Below are 18,664 nucleotides of genomic sequence, written 5' to 3'. Positions count from 1 at the left end.
AAGAAAATAACAAAGATGTCATTATTTCAATTGCTGTGCATGTATGGCGGGAATATGAATTAGAATTAATTTCTCTACATTTCTGAGAATTTATCAATATGTCAGATCATTTACTTACTGCAAAAATAAATAATATTTTAGCAAAAAAAAATTTCAGTTTGCAGCGTAGGGTCAAGATGACCCACTCCACAATTTTGATAAGCAATAACTTGGCCACAATGAAACACATCCACCAGTGGCAAGAACTGCAATGCTAGTGACACCTAACCCAAATATATATCAAGGTCGCATAGGCGGAAATTCATGTAGAGCAGAGATATTATGAGTTGATACATGTCAAACAGTCATTTTAACACAGTTGCAGGTATATGGTTAAGAATCGAGCAAATACTGTGGAAAATTGTGTTTCTTGGTGCCAAAGAATAAAGAATAACATCTTTCAGCATTATAAATCCAAAATGTGAGTATCTTCAAACATTATTAAACCTTAATGTTATTATCGGGCTATATAATTATGAACTTTTCTTTGTTATAACTGGTTCACATGTAATAAATAAGGTCCATAAAAGAAAAGTAACAGCGTTAACGCTTAATAGACTATGAAAGTGATGACGTCACACTCCAAGTGGGTAACCGTGAGGAAGGGGATTACTTTCCAAACAACTGGTGTTGGGTTATAACATCGAAAAAGGTCATTTTGTTTCTGTGTAAATGCTGTAACTGTTTTAATAGGGAAGTGAGTGTATGTTACTAATCATTGAACCTTTAAGCAGCGAAAAGACGCATTGGGATGGCTGCAATGTGGTTTAAATTGCCAACCATGTGGTGGGTGTATCAGCCATCCTTAACGCTATAATGCTTGCAGTCGGGAGCACAGTACATAACAATATTCAAATGCCCCATGGCAGAAAGCGAAGAATAAAACCCTCAAGAGCTGAGTATCGTAAACGAAAGGCTGAGAAGGAAAAGAACCAAGCAAAACAGCAGGGATCCTTCCTGAAATATCTTCTCTTTAATCCAAATAAAGATGGAAACAGTTCACAGCATCCAGATGAAGGAATTTTACTTGGAGAGGAGGGTAGCTCACATCCACAAGAAAGCAGTTTGGAAACTCAAGATGATGGAAACTTACTTCTAGATGAAGGCAGCTCACAGCATCAGACTGATATGGAAGTGGAGAAAATGTATTCACCTTCGGAGACACATGCAGAAATTGAAGTAAATGAAGTAGAAGGAAGAGAGGATGAGGAAGTTACAAACAAGTTACAGTATGGGGACCCAGATTCATGGCCCAGATGTGATGACAGTGTGCGGCAAATTCTTGTGGAACATGGACCCGAACAAGTTCATGAATTTCCCTTCCCTAAGGATGGAAATAAAAGAAAATTCTCTGCTCAGCATTACAAGAGGAAACTCATTAATGGGGAAGAAATTAATCGAAACTGGTTACAGTATTCATGGTTGAAGGACTCTTTTTGTTTTGCTTTTGCTGCAAGTTGTTTAGAAATCAAGCAGTTGGTATATCACTTACTGAAAATGGCTCGAAGGACTGGAAAAACATATCTTCAATTCTCTCTTCACATGAAAGAAGTACAGAACATTTGGAATGTTTTTTCAAAATTGGAAAGAACTTGAATTATGATTGAAAAAAGGAAAAACTATTGATGAAGAAAATTTACTTGTGATCAAGGAAAAAGAAGAATATTAGCAACAAATATTAGAGCATATGATTTCTTTAGTGAGAGTTCTCGGTGGGCAAAATTTAGCATTCTGCGGCAGAAATGAAAAATTATACACTCCAGGTAATGGAAACTTTTTAAAATTTGTTGAATACCTAGCTTTGTTTGATCCAGTCATGAAGGAGCATTTATGTAAAATAACTGATCATGAAACACACGTTCATTACTTAGGAAAAAATACGCAGAATGACCTGATTCAAATCCTAGCAAATGCCATTAAAAAGAAAATTGTAGAAACTGCCCATTCTGCAAAATACTTTTCAATAATACTGGACTGTACACCAGATGCGAGTCATGTTGAACAAATTACGATCATTTGTTTTGTGGATATGGAAAAGTCTGCAGATGAAGATAATGCTGAAGTGCTCGTAAAGGAACATTTTTTGGGTTTCGTACCACTGAAGGAGACGACTGGAGCATTTATCACTGAAACTATTCTACAAGAGCTTGAAACATTCCACTCCTGAAGAAGTACTGAAGTTTGTTTGTGAAAATAAACTCACAGACAGTTTTCCAAACATTTTTATAGCTCTATGCATTCTTTTAACTTTGCCAGTTTCTGTAGCTAATGGGGAACATAGCTTCTCAAAGTTAAAGTTGATAAAAACATATCTGCGTTCAACAATGGTGCAAGAGAGACTTGTTGGACTTGCCACAATGTCAATAGAGCATGAAATAGCTGGAAAACTGGATCTAAAAGAACTAGTGACTGAATTTTCAAAACTAAAAGCAAAAAAAGTCATGTTTTAAGAGCAAAGTGTTTTCTGAGTGTTTTGTAAATACAGGTTAAAGTTCATTGAAGAGTTTTCTTATTTCTTTCTATATTGGATGTGGTGGTAATGGCAGTTAAAGCAGGATAGTGTAATGGATGATTTTGGGTTTGTAATAATTAAAATTATAATTCACATTTTAATGCATTTTTATTTGAAATCGGACTGAAATATCATCTAGTTGTCGTGTACAAATCTATTCAGATAAAATAGAGACATGAAATGTTCAGATCTCAGAAACATTGGTGGGACAGACGGACGGACAAACCGAATAATTAAGCCTCTGTTTTTAAAAAAACTCTTAAACATTAAAAGGAAAAAAGGGGCAAAATGTTTCCTAGTTTACCAAAAACCTCAGCCTAGATCTGCCCTTGCAGTTTCGGGGTGGAGGGCGCCGATTGCATGGTTTGCCAAGGTGCCAGTTGCTGGCAGCTGGTCTAGGGCCACCCCTGCATCTACTCCTCAGCTGCTTACTCTAGTCTCTTAGCACCTGACTGTACCGACAAGTACTTCGACTGTGAGCTCTTCGGGACAAGGACATCTCTTTGCTATGTTTGTACAGTGCCTAGCACAATGGGGTTGGGGCGGCTGGGAGCTACCACAACACAAATAATAATAATTATTATTAATAATAAGTAATTTATGAGCAGACCTAACTAACCTCCCCCGGGAAATGCTTCTCCCAGTAACTTCCATCACATGCATTTATTATTAGTTAATATTTACATTATTGCTGTGCGTAGAGAGCCCAGTCAGGGTTAGGGCTCCATTGTGATAGGCACTGTACAAACACATGGAGTCATGGCTTATGAACAATCTGTGCAGTGGAGGATATTCCCATGCTCTGGTATCCCAGTTGTGAGCATCCTTAGATAACAGGGCAGCTCACAGGACTAGGACCTATTATAGGGGGGGAAGCCAGCTCCTTTTGGGAAGCTAAAGAGCTAAAAGGCTGTAGTGTCTACAGTTAGCCTGTAGATGGCGCCTTTTACTGTGTGGTGATGCTGGAAATAAATGGTGAAAAGAATATTGTGCTCTCACAGTGTAAGGCTCAAAACTGAGAGGGAGAAGGGAAATGTTAGGACTGTCCTAACGTGGCATCTAATCTAAACTGGAGCAATGGCTCCAGATTGCTGCCATCCAGATCCAAATAAAGGGACTTGGACTCCAACTCTGCCTTTCCCTGCCCATAACTCCTTCCTCACTTGAGACTTTGAATAATTGAATAGTTGCCTTTCTGTCAATCTCCTAACACTCCCCTTTATATGAAATTAGTACAACTGCTATTTCAGAGGCTAGAGAAAAAAGTCTCTAGCTACTTGGATTGGAGTAAAATTATGCTGGACATAATGTTCTTTAACCCCTCATGTGTTAGTGTATGAGAAATAGACGCTTTTAAACCTAGGAAATTTCTTTAGCTCTATGGAAATGAATGTATCTAATGTAAAGAACGCTGTACAAACCAGAAAAAATGTGATAAATTGCTAAAATGGAGCTATTATAATCTAAATTAGAGTGTAAACAAAGATTATTCCTTCAGCTTCTCTTCAATTTAGATAAACTGAAGTTAGCCAAATGTTCTCCACTGTTTACTTGGACAAACACCCTTCAGTCTTTGGAGTAAAGTTATGCTTTTGGGTCTGCAGTGGCAGAATGTTCTGAGCTGTACCTGCAAGCACATCCCATGGGGGCCTAGAACTCCTGTCCTAATGTTTATTCCCAGGCAGTTAACGTCTCTATGCCTCTGGTTGCATGACATCATGCTCTATTACTGATAATGAGGCACATTCCAAAACATCTAACTCCTGTTATCAAGAGACTCTGAGGGATCCCTAAAGCAGTGCAATGCAGATTGTACCATCTGTAGAATGCAAGCCATCCAATCGCTGCCCAAGAATTATGGGGTCCATGAGAATAGATAGATATCCCAGCACGAAGGTCTTTTGTGTACCCAGCCTTTAGTCTTTCCATTATGTTTAAATATGTGTAATTTTCACAATGGATACTTTATAAAATTTTAAAGATAGTTATTTTCCTAAAGAATAAAAATATGATCTTTTTCAGTGCAGAAAGATCAGCTTATATATAAGGAATATATACTCCATCTCTTTAATCACCAGAGTGGACTATCCCTTAACTTTGCACAGGCTTCTTCTTTGCCTCATTCATTTATAATTTCCCAAATAAATAGCATGATTCTAATACTGGTCTTAAAATGCTGCATAAAATTAACCTAGAAATTCATTTCACGCAGGAAGAATGGGTCACTGTCAACCATAACATTCAGATATGTTGCATGGACTACCAAATCAAACAAGTTCAATGCAAAGTCGTTCACAGCATTTAGTGAACCTGACTTGATTGTATTAAATGGGTTGTCCCAGACATGAGGGGCTGGAGCTGGGTTGGGAAAGATGCCATCTCGCACATGCTATCCCCATTTTAAAGTGCTGTTGAATGAAGAATAGCATTAATGCTGGGAATTTCTGTGGATTTTGATCTATCGGCTTTTCTACTGGGTAATGCCAGTTCTGTGCTTTGCTTGACAAGTTGGAAGTAGCTTTCTGGTGCCCTGTGTGGTCTTCAAATGATAGTTCTGATGAACCTGAATGGGTTAATGACCATTTGTGTAGAAGCATGAAATGATGCTTAATTCCATGTTGCTGAGGGCAATGCCCTCCCTTTGTCACCAAAATGAGGGATTATGATGATTACAGATGGTGGAATTATTAATAGCAAATAATTAACTGATCAGTTTAGCTCTTTTCTCTGCTCCTTTTCAAATAGTTCATTCATATACATTTTCACCTATGGCTTTTCTTTACTAACTGGTTGCTTATGAAGTGGTGTTGTTTGTATTTCAGTAGTGCCTAAAAGCCTGAATCAGGACCAAGACCCCCTTTGTGCTGGGTGCAGTAAAACACATAGGAAGAGACAGTCCCTGAAATGTTTACAGTTTAAAAAGATAAATACAGATGAAAGGTAGGGGAAAGGGCTATACCATACAAGCAAAAGGATCAGGGAAATGGCAAGGCATGACAGGTGTCCTTAGTTTCATGGCTTTAGTTTCATAGGTTTTATTGATTAAACAAAAACATTTTTGGGGGGGATGGGGAGGTGAGTGCTCTGGGTTGGAGAGTGGGTGAGTAAGGGATTGTTGGAGTAAGAGAAACGGGTGGGCAGAAGCGAGGTAAGAAGAATAAAGGAAAAGTGTAGTTGCAGTGTTTTTCAGCAATTATATGTCTCTGTGTGCTGCACAGGATTCCAGACAGGATGTCCGGAAACAAGGAAGATAAAGTTGGAACTCCAGCTGTGTGGGAGCATGTTTGTATTTGTAGCTGTTTTCTTTAATATATTCCTCCTGGTAAATACAGACTATGATACCACATTTTATGGCAGGAAGAAGGATGAGAAGCAGGGATAATGAGTTTGGACAGCTGAAGCGTTGCAATGGTAGGAGAGAGGCGATATGAAATGGGCGAGAACCAACTTCAATGCCTAGACAGCAAATGAGAAAAAAATTAGAGTTCAAATTTCAGGGTTGACTGAGTGATTTCAGGAGGCTGTGAAGGTTTTTATTAGCTGCTGCTCTTCTCCATACTGAGGGGAAGCTACTGGGACCATTGCTACCAGAGTCCAGAATGAGGTGGGACATCTGGAAGGTTCCGGTATATCCCCCTGTACCCTTGGCTGTAGCTTGTGCTCGCTGCTTTGCTTATTTGCACTGTAAGACTGGTCACCTAAGTTTCATGGTATAGTTTCTGTTCCCTGTTTGAATGACACGACCAGATGGCATCTCTTCTTTTTTTATTTGCAAATTTTTTTACAAATATTCCATAATTTCAGTGTCTCTCTCATGCCAATAATAAAGAATTTTTCAAAATGGCCATGATGGCACATCCTCCACAAATATTCTGGTGGACATTTTTTCATTATAACATTCACAACACCTTTGTTTTCTTCAAACCAGAGCTCATGAACATCAACAAAGCAAATCAGTCTGATTTGCAAGAATAATGCCAAAATTCCTCTCCCCCCCATTTTCCTCAGACAATATGAAGAATTAATTTAGGGTTCATGGTGGGATCTGAACCATGGATAACTATTTCAACTTGGGCCCATACAATCACCTTGGTTACAGTGATGGAGTCTGGAGATATAGTTGGTCTGAATATGCTTTTATACATAGCAATGCATTTTTAACAAAATCCCAATGTTAGGCTGTTTAGCAAAAGAAGAGTTGCAGAAAAACAAGGTAAAGGAGCTGTGCATATGATGCAATATTTAGTCATACCACAGTATTGTGGAGTTCCTTAGGATAGTGTTTCCCAAACGGTGGGTCGCAATCCACCACTGGGTTGTGGGAAGTTTCTAGATGGATTGTTGGCCAGTGTGGAGGAGAAGCCTTGGGGGAAGTTGGAGAGCAAACCTGCCCTGCACTCACCCCACAGCAGCAGCACCCATCTCACAGGCCTGGGCCAGACTCCCTAACCCAGCCACTGCAACCTGTGCATGGGGTCACATTACCACATCGTCATGGAGGGGCAGCCTGGCCAATTTTGAATGAGTGGTGCTGTGATCTGGTGCCAAACTTAATTGGCACCGTGACTCTGTACGCCTGGTCGGAATGCGCAGAGCAGGGATCTGGGCTCAGTCCCTCTGTCACTGCACTGTGAGTATGGGTGGGCTTGCTATCCAATACCCCTTCTCCTCGGGCCTCCCCACCACAGCTGGCTGGGATTCGGGTTGCGATGCCAGGGTGGAGGGTGCTGCTGCAGGTGGTTGATGGCCTTTTGATGGGGCAAGGAAGAGGCCACTGGTGGAGAAGGACGACACTGCCTCGGAGATGCACCCTCCCTCAAATTGTACCCTGCATGGGTCACAACAAAATGCAGTTGGCGGGTCACCTTAGGAGAAAGTTTGGGAACCACTGACTTTGGAGGATAGTTTAAAAAAAAAAAAAAAGAAAAGAAAGACCTGCTGGCTGGCTTAAACAGACCACAGCTCTGCAAACTGGTGTGTATATGACCTGAAACAAGCCAGTCAAGGTTATATGGTGAATGGTGCTCTGTGGTGCTGTAGAATACGAACGAGAGGAATAGGACAATGATTCTTAAGTGTGAGAGAGCTGCACTTTAAATAGAAACACTGGCCTGAATTTATCATGGCGAGTCATTAAGTGAGCCATCATCTGTGTGAAGTCAGAATGACTGCAAATGGCCAATCCTGAGCCTGGTCTGCAAATAGCTTTGTGTGCATTTTTTTTCTTGATTATTTTGTCTCTTGCTGTTCTCTACTTTAATTATTTGTCTGTGTTCTATTGATGTGACTGAAATCTATCTGTACTGTTTATTTGTATATTCCAGCAGCACTTACCTCGTGTTAAGGGCTGGACCACTCCTGCCCCAAAGAGCTCCTAACCTAAGAGAACAAGCAACATGTGAAGGGTGCAGGAGAGAGACACAATCCAGCATGCAGTTTATGTATATTAAAGTAAGTATCAGCGAGGCCTAAAAGAACCTCACTATATTCATTATTAGTGGGCATTTCTGTTTATTCCAAGTGAATTAAACTCCTCCCTGGTTCTGTGCATGCCCGGCCCCTTTCACAAGCAGAGTCTCCACCTTCCAACATTAAGGGCAAGCAGATGCTTCTCTCTTGGTCCAATCCTAGTGCAGGCTTTGAGTGACCACTTGTCAGCAGCATCACTTCTGGAGTAAGGGACTCTTCCACCTGCTGAACACTAAATGACGCATGAACATCATAACATTACTCCAATCCAAGATGGGCAGTTCTCCCTATGACAAATCTCCTGCTCCTCCCTGCAGTGCATGGTTATAATCTGCTGTTGCAGTACATCTCCTTCTACCAAGGGAGTGACGACTACTACTGCCTCCAACGCTACATTTGTGCTCCAAGCCAAGCACAAAGAAGGTTGATGGGGGAGGGGTGAATAATACAAATACCCTTTACTTTCCCCATATCTAAGAGAAGAGGGGACAATCTCCATCCCATTCAGCTTGCCCAGTGCTCCTATAGCCGCTTTTAGGCCTAGTCTACACTTGAAACACTACAGTGGTGCTTCAGTGTAGCTACTTGCTACAGCAATGGGAGGGGCTGTCCCATCAGCAGAGGTAATCCATCTCCCCAAGGTATAGAGTTTCCCCAGTGTGATACTGTAAGTATTTAAACCCTGAAACCACTGATTGGGGCTAGATCAATGGTGTTTGTTTTGCCCATTAAAATGGATTAGATGATTGTATAGTTATCACTGTAGGGGAAGATCACGAGGGAGGAAGGAAACTGGATGGGATGAGCCAGGAAGTCTTGTCCAACCCTGTCACCACTCCTTACCATTGGTGCAAAGAGGAACTTTCTTGCTGCAGACAACTGCTCTTGTGAGGGTGTTTTATAATGCTGGTTTTGTAATTCAAGGTCTAACAGGTCTGGCAACAGAGAGAAGCTTAGATTTACAGTGTGGCTTGCTCTAAGGTACAACACTGGACTCAGAAGGAGTCTGAAAATGGAAGGTTATATATAGGCTCCCCTGTTCACTTCTCCTTCACTTGAACTAATAACACTGGCCACAGAGTCTGAGCCTTCAAGAACCTGTGGAGCCAAAAGCTGCATCACAGCAGAGAAGCAGGTTAACCTGAGGCCATTGTAAACAATGGCTTGTGTGGTTTCCCTACTGGAGCAGGTATTTCACACATGCACTGTGAAGGCTAGACTGCACAGTTAGAGATTATCTAAGTGAATCACCTTTGATATTTTATACCAGACCTGTTTGAATGGTTGTTGGTGTCAAGCAAACTCTTACTTCATTTACAGTTCTCGGGGGGCTTTGTGATATGCAGATTGCCAAAATCAAACTGGCTTGTGGATGTCAGAGAGTAAATAGTTGATTACTTCTAGTCAGATGCACCATTATTTTGTGCTTTTGAAAAGCATGATTATTCAAAATGCTTAATTAAAAAGATCTCCATGTTGTAGCAAATGAAGGCTCTAGTCTAACCTTTCACCTTCAGTTCAAATTGCTTACAGGCAAAATTATTTACTCACATCAGTTTAGACCACAGTAGCTATTTGTCCACTCCAAATCAATAAACACCACATAGTTTGGTAATGATATAATTGTCCACAGATGTTCAGGAGAGTCCTAGGATTAATCAATGCTACCAGACCGACTTCAATCATCTGTATGAGTCACTCATCCAAAGATGTTCTTAAAGGGTGAGGGTGTGTTTGAGTAACAAAGCATCCAGGAAGAATTCTGTAACAGTATAAAGCTGAATACCGATGTAGATTTACAAAAATTACTAGGGTTTATTGGGTGCTCCACTTGAGACACCTGAAAGGTGGGTTGGTGCTCATTGCTTTGTGAAAATCAGTTGTCTTCAAGCTGGGCCCCCCAAAATCACTATTCACTTTTGAAAAATTAGGACATCCTTTTTAAGAAAGGAAAGTTAGAATTCTTCTGAATTTAACTAAAAGGCTATGCTATTCCAGGTTTGCTTCCATGATTCTTGAGCCTCTCATGAGCCCAAGTGTGGGGTCAAAGGGATTGAGTTGACAGTCTCTACTGAAAAGAAACTCGGGGCTAGTGCAGTGAGGACATTAAAGGTTCAGACTGAAGTGTGTTAGTAGAGCTTCAAGGTGTGAGAATTCAGTCCTGGAATAAAAGAGGCAACAAAGAGTTAATAGCAGGCCTAGCTGTTGTGCATTAGGATGGAAGTGTATTGTCAGCATGGAGTGGGGAAGGTTGCACTTAAGTGATTAGAGACCTTACCATGGGAAACAAATGAGTCCACGGCTGCATTAATTGCATCCGGAAATGCTCCTTCCAGCTTGAGTCCCTTTAGTCACCTGTTGCTTTTGCTTGTGTGATTTAAATTTGGTCCTATGTGCAAGCAGACTGAAAATCCTGTTGTCACATTGTATCCTCGCTCTGCCAACATGCAAGAAAACACATTGATTGAGATGGTTTTACTGTATATTTGGCTAGTCCTCAGACAAGCCATGTTTAGTGGATGCAATTTAGCATCATTAAGGGAGTAACTTGTCATTAAATGTAAAACTAAATCTCTCTCCATTACTTGTATTGAGAGTTACTGGAAATAACTGTCTTTGTGGCATTCATGGAGCAAAACAGGTGCAGAGAAGATTTAACTGCCCTCTTCCTTAGTGGAAGTCAGATGCCAAACTCAAAGTGCCAGTAACAGGCCAGATAGAAATAACAGCCTGTCACAAAGGGGGGAGGCATTGCCTATAGAAGCCAGAACCTCAGGCACCAGAGAGCAAGGAGGAGGTGAACTGTACTCTTGCAACATTCCAACTGCATGCCACTGTATGCTAAGTGATGCCAATCCATGCCAGGATCTTCTATTTCATGTTCATCTCTGATTCATGTCAGTCCCAATAATCCAAGTCATTCTATGCCCACTTTCATTTGCTTTTAATATTATGGTTGGAGCAGGGCTTATAAATAGATAATAGTATAAAGGCCAAGACCAACTTTACCTTCATGCACAATGACTAGTTTAGAATTATAGAAAGAAGAGTGGTGGAGTGTTAGAGATAATTGTTTTCCAATGCAGTTTATGCTGCTAACAAAACCTAGCCCTTTTCTAGGCGGTTTTTGTTTTAAATGCTGAGCTCTCAGCCAGAGGCCAACCCTAATTATTTTTTTTAAAAAAAATGTTGGATGCTTTACATTTTCCAGCCTCCATAATTGAAAAACCAAATTTCTATTCAAACATGGTAGTTTAATGGAGACAGCTGATTGAGGGAGAAGGAGCCAAGGAAATAGGAAATGACTCTAGAAGCTGATGTTTTTTTTAAAATCAGTGTATAGGGCTTAAAAAAAAATATCCAAGACCTGGGGAAATTTTGCTTGTACTCTTCAGACACCAGAGTGACTAAAGTGTTCTAGCGGGAAGGGGGGTCACACTGAAGAGAAGCGGAGTACGGCTGAGAATAGAGGTTGATGCGAGGCAAGGTTGAATTTCATACATGTAGCTCCCCTCCCCGCTAAAATGTGAACTTTGAACCCCACCAGAAAGGCAGCGGCAGCTTGTCTCTTTACTTCTCCCAAGACATGTTAGGGGGATTCTTCAGCCCCGTTTACCAACTGCACGTATGGCCAGGTGCTTTGGGCCAGAGCCTGCTCCCCCTTACAGCCGTGTAAACCCGGAGTAGCCCGCGTGGCACTGATGGCGTTGCTCTGGCTTTACCCCGGCCTCTGGAGGGATCCGCACCTGCCCCTTGGGTACCTGGGTTAGTCTCAGGGCTTTGCTCTGCCAGCTGCCTCCGTCGTCCTGCAAACTCCCAGAGCGGCCAGGGGCTCGAGGAAGGGACGGTCGCTTTACAGCGAGCAGCCTTATTTAAATAGCTCCATTCCTGCTCCCTGGGCAGGTAAAAAGCCGCCGCCGCCCAGTGAGTGAGTGAGAGGGGAGACAGCCCGCGCTGCGTCCTTCTCCTTGCGAGGGGAGGCTCGGAGAGGCGGGGAACTCACTGGCAAACAGCAGCCGCCGCCGCCGCCGCACCTGAGTCTGGTTTCTGCGCTCCGCTCGGCTTCCTCTCTGGGGGATTTGTAGAGTCACCAAAGCAGCAACTACCATGACATCAGCGGAGGGCAGTTTAACGCGCGCTGAAATATTCATTGCCTGGCACTGAGGCGCTGCCTCCTTGCAAAGGGATCAGCAGCAGCTGCGCTGCCTGCACTCATTCGCCCCCCACCCCCTCTCTCGTTTGCATCCGAGGGGCTCAGTTTACTCCTATTGTTTCCAGAGCCGGGGTGCGGTCGAATCCCCGGGAGTCCCTGATGGCGCTGCCCCCGCAGCACCCCCGCCCTCTGCTCCGCGGCTTTCGCAGAGGGAAGCAGTGTAAACGGACCTAAGGGGGAGAGAAAGAAGCTAAAGTTGCCCACGGACGCCATGGCCTCGGACGGAGCAGTCAGCGAGGGGCTGGGCTACAGCAGGACTCCTCCAGGGTGCGTTGGGCTGTGAGGGCATCGCTCTGCCGCGGCTTGGCTTGCTCCGAATCAAGCCGTGTGAACGTTCCGTACGCGCAGCGGAGACGCTGTCGTTGGTGGGCAATGGAAACGGGCTGGAAGTGGCGGGGAAGGGCTCCGAGCTGGAGTTGATGACGGTTCTCTCCCTGCCGGCCCTGAACTTTCCATCCTTTGCAAGGGACTCGTTAGCCCGGAGGAGGGAAGAATTTCCACCCTTGTAGCCCCCGAAGGGGCAGAGTGAGCCTCCTCCCGCGTCGCTACAGAGCAAGCGGTCCCTAGACGCGGTGCGCTCCCGGGCGTCAGGTAAGGCAAAGTTTTACAGCCTCTGTCTCGTCCTCCACTCGGTGGCTGTCGGTGTGATCATGTCTAATCCGGAGCAGCCGGAGAAACACTTGTTACCGCGCAGCCAGTTTCTCTGGATCGCATCCCTCAGCCGTTCTGTGAAGAGACAAACCCCCTCATTTCGTGTCTTTGTGTTGCGCTGTGTTTTGGTGCGGGGTGGGAGGGAGGCAGCCAGCCTAGCTTGGAAGATCAATATTTTAAATACACAGTGAAAGCAACAATCTAAACTAATTCCCCACTGTCTCCCCCGCCCCCATCTCGTTTCTCTTCTGTTTTGCGAGGAAACTTTTTTTTTTTTAATTCTCCCTGTCAAATTGCCCCGGGGCAATTTCCGGAGGGGTTGCCCCTATTTAATTTCTGTGCCTGTGATCATTTAAAAATATGTTAACCGCCCCCCCCCCCCACAGCCCTTCCGGTGCCCTGGTGCCCCGGCAGTATGCTGAGATGGGGCATCCCTCAATGGTTGTAAGTTTCTGACAACTTGTAGCTACCTTCCAAATGCAGCTATCGCTATGGGCACGATCGATATCGCGGCGTGCGGGGTGTGCCAGTCTGGTGCCACGCCGGAGAGCTGCATGAGTTTGGATAGGGATTAGAGGGCCTGGCATTCCTCCTCCCTCCCCCCCTTATGCATGCGGTCCTTCTAGGCAATGGGCAGAAGAAACCCGCTTCCCCCCAAGGACAAGCTGAATCTTGTGTATATGGTGCCATGGATGCGCATCGCTCTTCAGGTGCCGGGTTCATTCACAACGTTGGCAATGCAGAGGCTGTGCGTAGTAACACCCCCGCTCTGGCGAGGGATCACAGCACAGACACCGCCTGTCTGTCCACACACGGGGTGTCTCTGGCCAGCGCCTCGGTTTCCCGCCGTGCCAGAGCAGGGGAAATCTTTGCCCGCTCCGCTGGGCTCCCGGCTCTGACGAGCTGAACCGGCGAGCCGCAGGGCAGGGGAAGGGGGCGAGCCATGCGCTGTCAGCTGGCCGAGCGGAGTGTCCCCGGGGCCCGGCGCTGCACAGCCCCTCGCCGGGCGGGCGGGGTTCGCTCGCACCGCGGGCAGCTTGGGGGCACGTTCAGTCCCGGCGGCTCGGCCTCCAAACACCACACGGGGAAGCCTCGACTTACAGACCAGGGATCCCGTAGCGCCTTGCTGCCTGTCCTGCGCTTGAACTAGCTGTAGGGGTGGCTACCTGTTGCAGGCTCGTCTGTGTCCTGGCGTGCGTGTGTTGGACGCAGGGGGTGGTTCGGGTCCCTTTCTTCAGCTCGGGGGTGCTAATGGGGCGCTGCGTGTAGGAGCGGCATCAAACCGGCATCACTCTTCCCCTAGCGCAAACCAGTGGGTGACCCCGCCAGATCGCGCGAGCGGGTCTGTTTAAAAAAAGAATAAGCCATACGGAGGGAAGGCTCTTTGCAAGGCTAGTTTGGTAACTGGATTTTATTGCTTAACCTACCACTAGTTCCCGTGTCAATTTCTCCTGTACAAAAAGGTTAATATTTATTATTTCTATAGTGCCTGAGGGGTGCATGATGATTTACAGACAGACTCTGTCCTGAGGACAATCTAAGCTGGACAATGGAGGGCAAAGATAAAAACGAAGATGGACGAGGACCAAGAGAGAGGCTCTCATTGTGTATACATTTGGGCCCTGATTCTGCAATGAGAACCACGAAGTGGCCTTCTGCCTGCATGGAACTCATGACAGGATCAGGACCTTGGATGGTTCCTGTTTGTTTGGAGTATTTTTTTTTTGAGTGGGGGGAGTGAATTTGAATTAATAGGTTAACATACTAACAAATCAAAATAGAAACGATCAATTTGTGAGCACAGTAGGGTAATAAGTAATAGCCAACATGGATTTATTAAGAATAAGTCATGCCAAACCAACCTACTTTCCTTATTTGACAGGGTTGACAGCCTACGCATAGTAGGGAAGCCACAGTCGTGGTATATCTTTATTTTAGTAAGGCTTTTGACACCATCCCATATGACATTCTCTTAACATTCTCATAAGTATGCAAACTAGTGAAATTACCCAAAGCTGGGTGCATAACTGGTTGAAAGAGCATACTCAAAAAATATTTATCAATGATTCACTTTCAGACTGGGAGGCTGTATCTAATGGGGTCCCCATGGGTCTGTCCAGTGAAAACTACTAGTCAATATTTTCATTAATGACTTGGATAATGGAATATAAAGTGTCCTTAAAATTTGCAGATAAGTCCCAAATGGGAGGGTTGCAAGCTCTGTGGAGGACAGGATTAGAATTCAAAATTATCTTGACAGACTGGAGAAATGGTCTGAAACCAACAAGATGAAATTCAATAAAGAAAATTGCAAAGTACTACAATTAAGAAGGGGAGAAAAATGCACAACTACGAAATAGGGAATAAGTGGCTAGGTAGCAGTACTGCAGTATAGCGGTTCACACACTGAATATCAGCCAACAATGTGATGCAGTTGCGAAAAAGGCTAATATCATTCTGGGGTGTATTAACAAGTGTGTCATCTATAAGACAGGCAGGAACTGTCCTGCTCTATTTGGCACTGGTGAAGCCATGGCTGGAGTACTGTGTCCAGTTCTGGAAGCCACACTTTAAGAAAGATATCGACAAAGTGGAGAGAGTCCAGAGGAGAGCGACAAAAACGATAAAAGATTTAGAAAACCTGACCATGAGGAAAGATTTAAAAAGAACTGGGCATGTTTAGTCTTGAGAAAAGAAGGCTATGGATGGGGGGAGTGGAGGGGGAACCTGATAGCAGTCTTCAAATATGTTAACGGCTGTTTATAAAGAAGACAGTGATTGATTGTTCTCTGCGTCCACTGAAGATAGGACAAGAAGTAATGGGTTTAATCTACAGTGAGGTAGATTGTGGTTAGATAGTTGGAAAAAACTTTCTAACTATAAGGATAATTAAGTTCTGGAATAGACTTCCAAACGAGGCTGTGGAATCCCCATCATTTGGAGTTTTTAAAGAACAGGTTAGACAAACAACTGTCAGGGATGATCCAAATGTACTTAGTCCTGCCTCAGGGCAGGGGGCTGGACCTCTCAAAATTCCTTTCAGTTCAAAATGTCTATGATTCTATTTTTGCTTATATGTTGTATCCACATCCTCCATCCTTTGCTTGTTTGTATCTTTAGACTGTAAATTCTCCAGGACGGGGATTATCTCTTCTTTGTTTGTGCAGCACAATGGGGTCTTGCTCCTCCTCTGAATCTGTGGGCACTACCATAACATAAGTACTTACTAATAATAATTAATATTTGAGAGAGAAGCAGGGTCTGGCAAGAGGTCAGCCATGAAAGGATATCTGAATGGAGACCTGTTTGAAAGCTGTGTGGTATGTAGACTCTTGGAGGGTATTCCAGTTCTGAGGGCTCATAATCACCTCTTTAATGTGGTGTTCTCTGCCAGGAGCGGAGTTTCCACGAAGAGCTGCTTCGTGCCACAGGGTCTTACTGAAGTGGAGCTATCATTATTTGTAGACGCACCCAGCATAGCTGTACCATCACATGAAAAATTCAGGAAGACCAAAATGATCACAAGACAAAGAAGAGTATTTCTTCTTGCCTTGAGATCACCATGACAAAGATGAAGCCATTAAAGCACCTGGAGAAGTTTTAAATTGCAGTGTAGAAAAGGAAAAGGAAAGGAGTACTGCCCTCAGGCAGTGGTAGTAATGGAACCATCAATCTATTGTTACTGTTGCATGAGACAACTTCTTTTCTCCTTTAGAAAGACATCAGATAGTTGATTCACTGAAACGGAGGTCCTATAAAGGCCAGTGTTTTCCCAGGACTCAGGATCCCTGGTTGGGTGCCAAAAGACATAGCTATAGATTTTTATTTTTAACTGTGAGCTTTTCCTGGGGATTTTCATTATAATGATAAAGGCTAAGTAAAGAAGTCTGTCCTAGTGAGACAGGGTAAGTGCCACCCTCAATCCTTCCTGTGCCATGCGGGTGTAAAACACTACTGCCGGTATGAGAACCAAATTCTGATTTGGGAGAGTCTTACACCCACTTTGCACAGTTGTAAATGGCTATACTAGGTGCAGAGAGACTGGCGAATCAGGCCCATAATAGTCAGCTGTGAAATACGAGAAGGCAAACTGAAGTATCTGGGATGTGCATGAGGAAGAGGACAGTCTAGAATCTGGCATATCTAGTGATTGATATGCCCAGTTCCAGTAATACCTGCTTAGTGAAAGTCTTCAGGAAAGGGACAGAGACTAGGAAGAACACACCTGTCCCAAGGCTGCAGCAAGCTGCCTGGGCCACCACTGAGCAACAGTGACATATTGGTGAGTGGAAGGGATGCTTAGGAAGTACAAGAGCAATAACTTAGTGGAAATGTCAGTGTGAGAACTGCTCTGCATGCCAAGAAATCAGCTGCTCTGATTGCTGGAGTATGTGTTTGCATTTCTTATTACTTAACATTGTGTTTTTTACATATATATTTGCTGCCATATATTTGCTATTGGGAGTGCACGTTTCTTCTGGAGTGAGAATTGAGGTGAGCAAGGCTGCCACTTGAGTAGATGACAGAGACCAAGTTGAAGGGGAGGATGCATAGTGATTACAGAAGAAATGACACAGTGGTTTTGATTTTGACAAATGTTGTTGTCATGTAAATTTTCTTGCATCCACGACTTTGCAAATCAAAGGCCAAATGACTCCTGGTTTTGATTTTGGATGCCAGGCAGGAAGCAGGGAAAGGCTGCTAGTAAAAAAAGGAAGAAGGCTGAACGTCCAAAAAAGAGTAAGGGTCAGGAATGTGAATGTACCACAGGAGCAAGGGTTTGAATTAGACCTCATCTGCAGTGGTTCCTAAGAACAGTTTAGAAAAATTATAACCAGGCAGAACTGCTTTATAGCTAACAAGAGTTGGGGGTATCTTAAAATGAATAAAATACAACATTGAAATGGAAAATGGCTTTTTTAACAAAGCAATTTTTTACAGATGAGTTTATCAAAAATTATTGGGTTTTCAGGTTGTTTTTTTTTTAAATTAGAAACAAACAAACAAAGGACCAAAACAAACAAAAATAATCTTTCACTGAAGTCCTTCAGTGGAAAACAAATCCTTTTCTGACCAGCGTGATATGTCTGGCCAGTGTGGATGGCCCCAAATTATATAAGAACAGTGGCTCTCACTATTTGGTTAGTTTGTTCTTAGTCGGATGGGGACCCGGGTAGGAGCTTTTGTTAGAGTGTCCTCTAGTCTCAAGAGCATTGTTTTGACAAACTCTTGTAACACAATTTGGTCCCTGTTCATGCTGGCCAGTCAAAATGTGTTACCCTCCCATTTGGGTACAGTGGAGTTCAGGCCTAATTTAGATGGTAAACTCATGGGGGCTCTTTGTCTCTTTGCTCTGTGTTTGTACAGCACCCAGCACAATGGGGTCCAGGTCCATGTCAAGGGGTCCTAGGTGCTACCGTAATACAAATAATTAGTAGAGCGTGCTTAATTGCCATTTTAAACATGGCTGAGGAAAAACAGTTTAGTTATTAACATTCAATTAAAAAATAACCAGAATTCTTGACAGTGTAAGTTTTTTATTCTTCCTAAATATGAAGCAAGAAGGTAGTGGGCTGAGGCAGCCTGGTTGATGAGACGAACTAAGAGACGTGAAACAATTTAAGGCCTGTGTTAGATTAACAACTGAGCTATCAGAGGAAAAAACAGCAACTTAGAGTTTGCTCTGTGGATACTGAGGGACGAGAGCCCAGAGATGGGTAAAGGCCATTGCATTAATTAGCTCTACCAAGACTCCTTGGGAGTCTGGTGCTGAACAATAA

The 18,664-nt window shown here is 43.6% G+C and overlaps 1 protein-coding gene across 2 annotated transcripts in view; it reads left to right on the top strand.

The window, feature by feature from the left end:
- The first annotated feature begins 7,919 nt into the window (after positions 1-7,919).
- The window catches only part of CDH23 (cadherin related 23), a 521,149-nt gene continuing 510,404 nt past the window's right edge, over positions 7,920-18,664 (top strand). The window contains exon 1 of one of the 2 annotated variants that reach the window (XM_073353546.1): positions 7,920-8,002. The gene's annotated coding sequence lies outside the window, so the exon portion shown is untranslated. Of the gene's footprint in view, positions 8,003-12,750; positions 12,825-18,664 lie in introns of those variants that run through there. The other variant, XM_073353545.1, reaches the window with a different exon arrangement.

This window comes from Lepidochelys kempii, chromosome 7 (assembly GCF_965140265.1).
Source record: "Lepidochelys kempii isolate rLepKem1 chromosome 7, rLepKem1.hap2, whole genome shotgun sequence".
NCBI lineage: Eukaryota > Metazoa > Chordata > Testudines > Cheloniidae > Lepidochelys > Lepidochelys kempii.
Note: the sequence above shows the minus strand (reverse complement) of the source record. Positions and strands in the feature narration are given on the sequence as shown.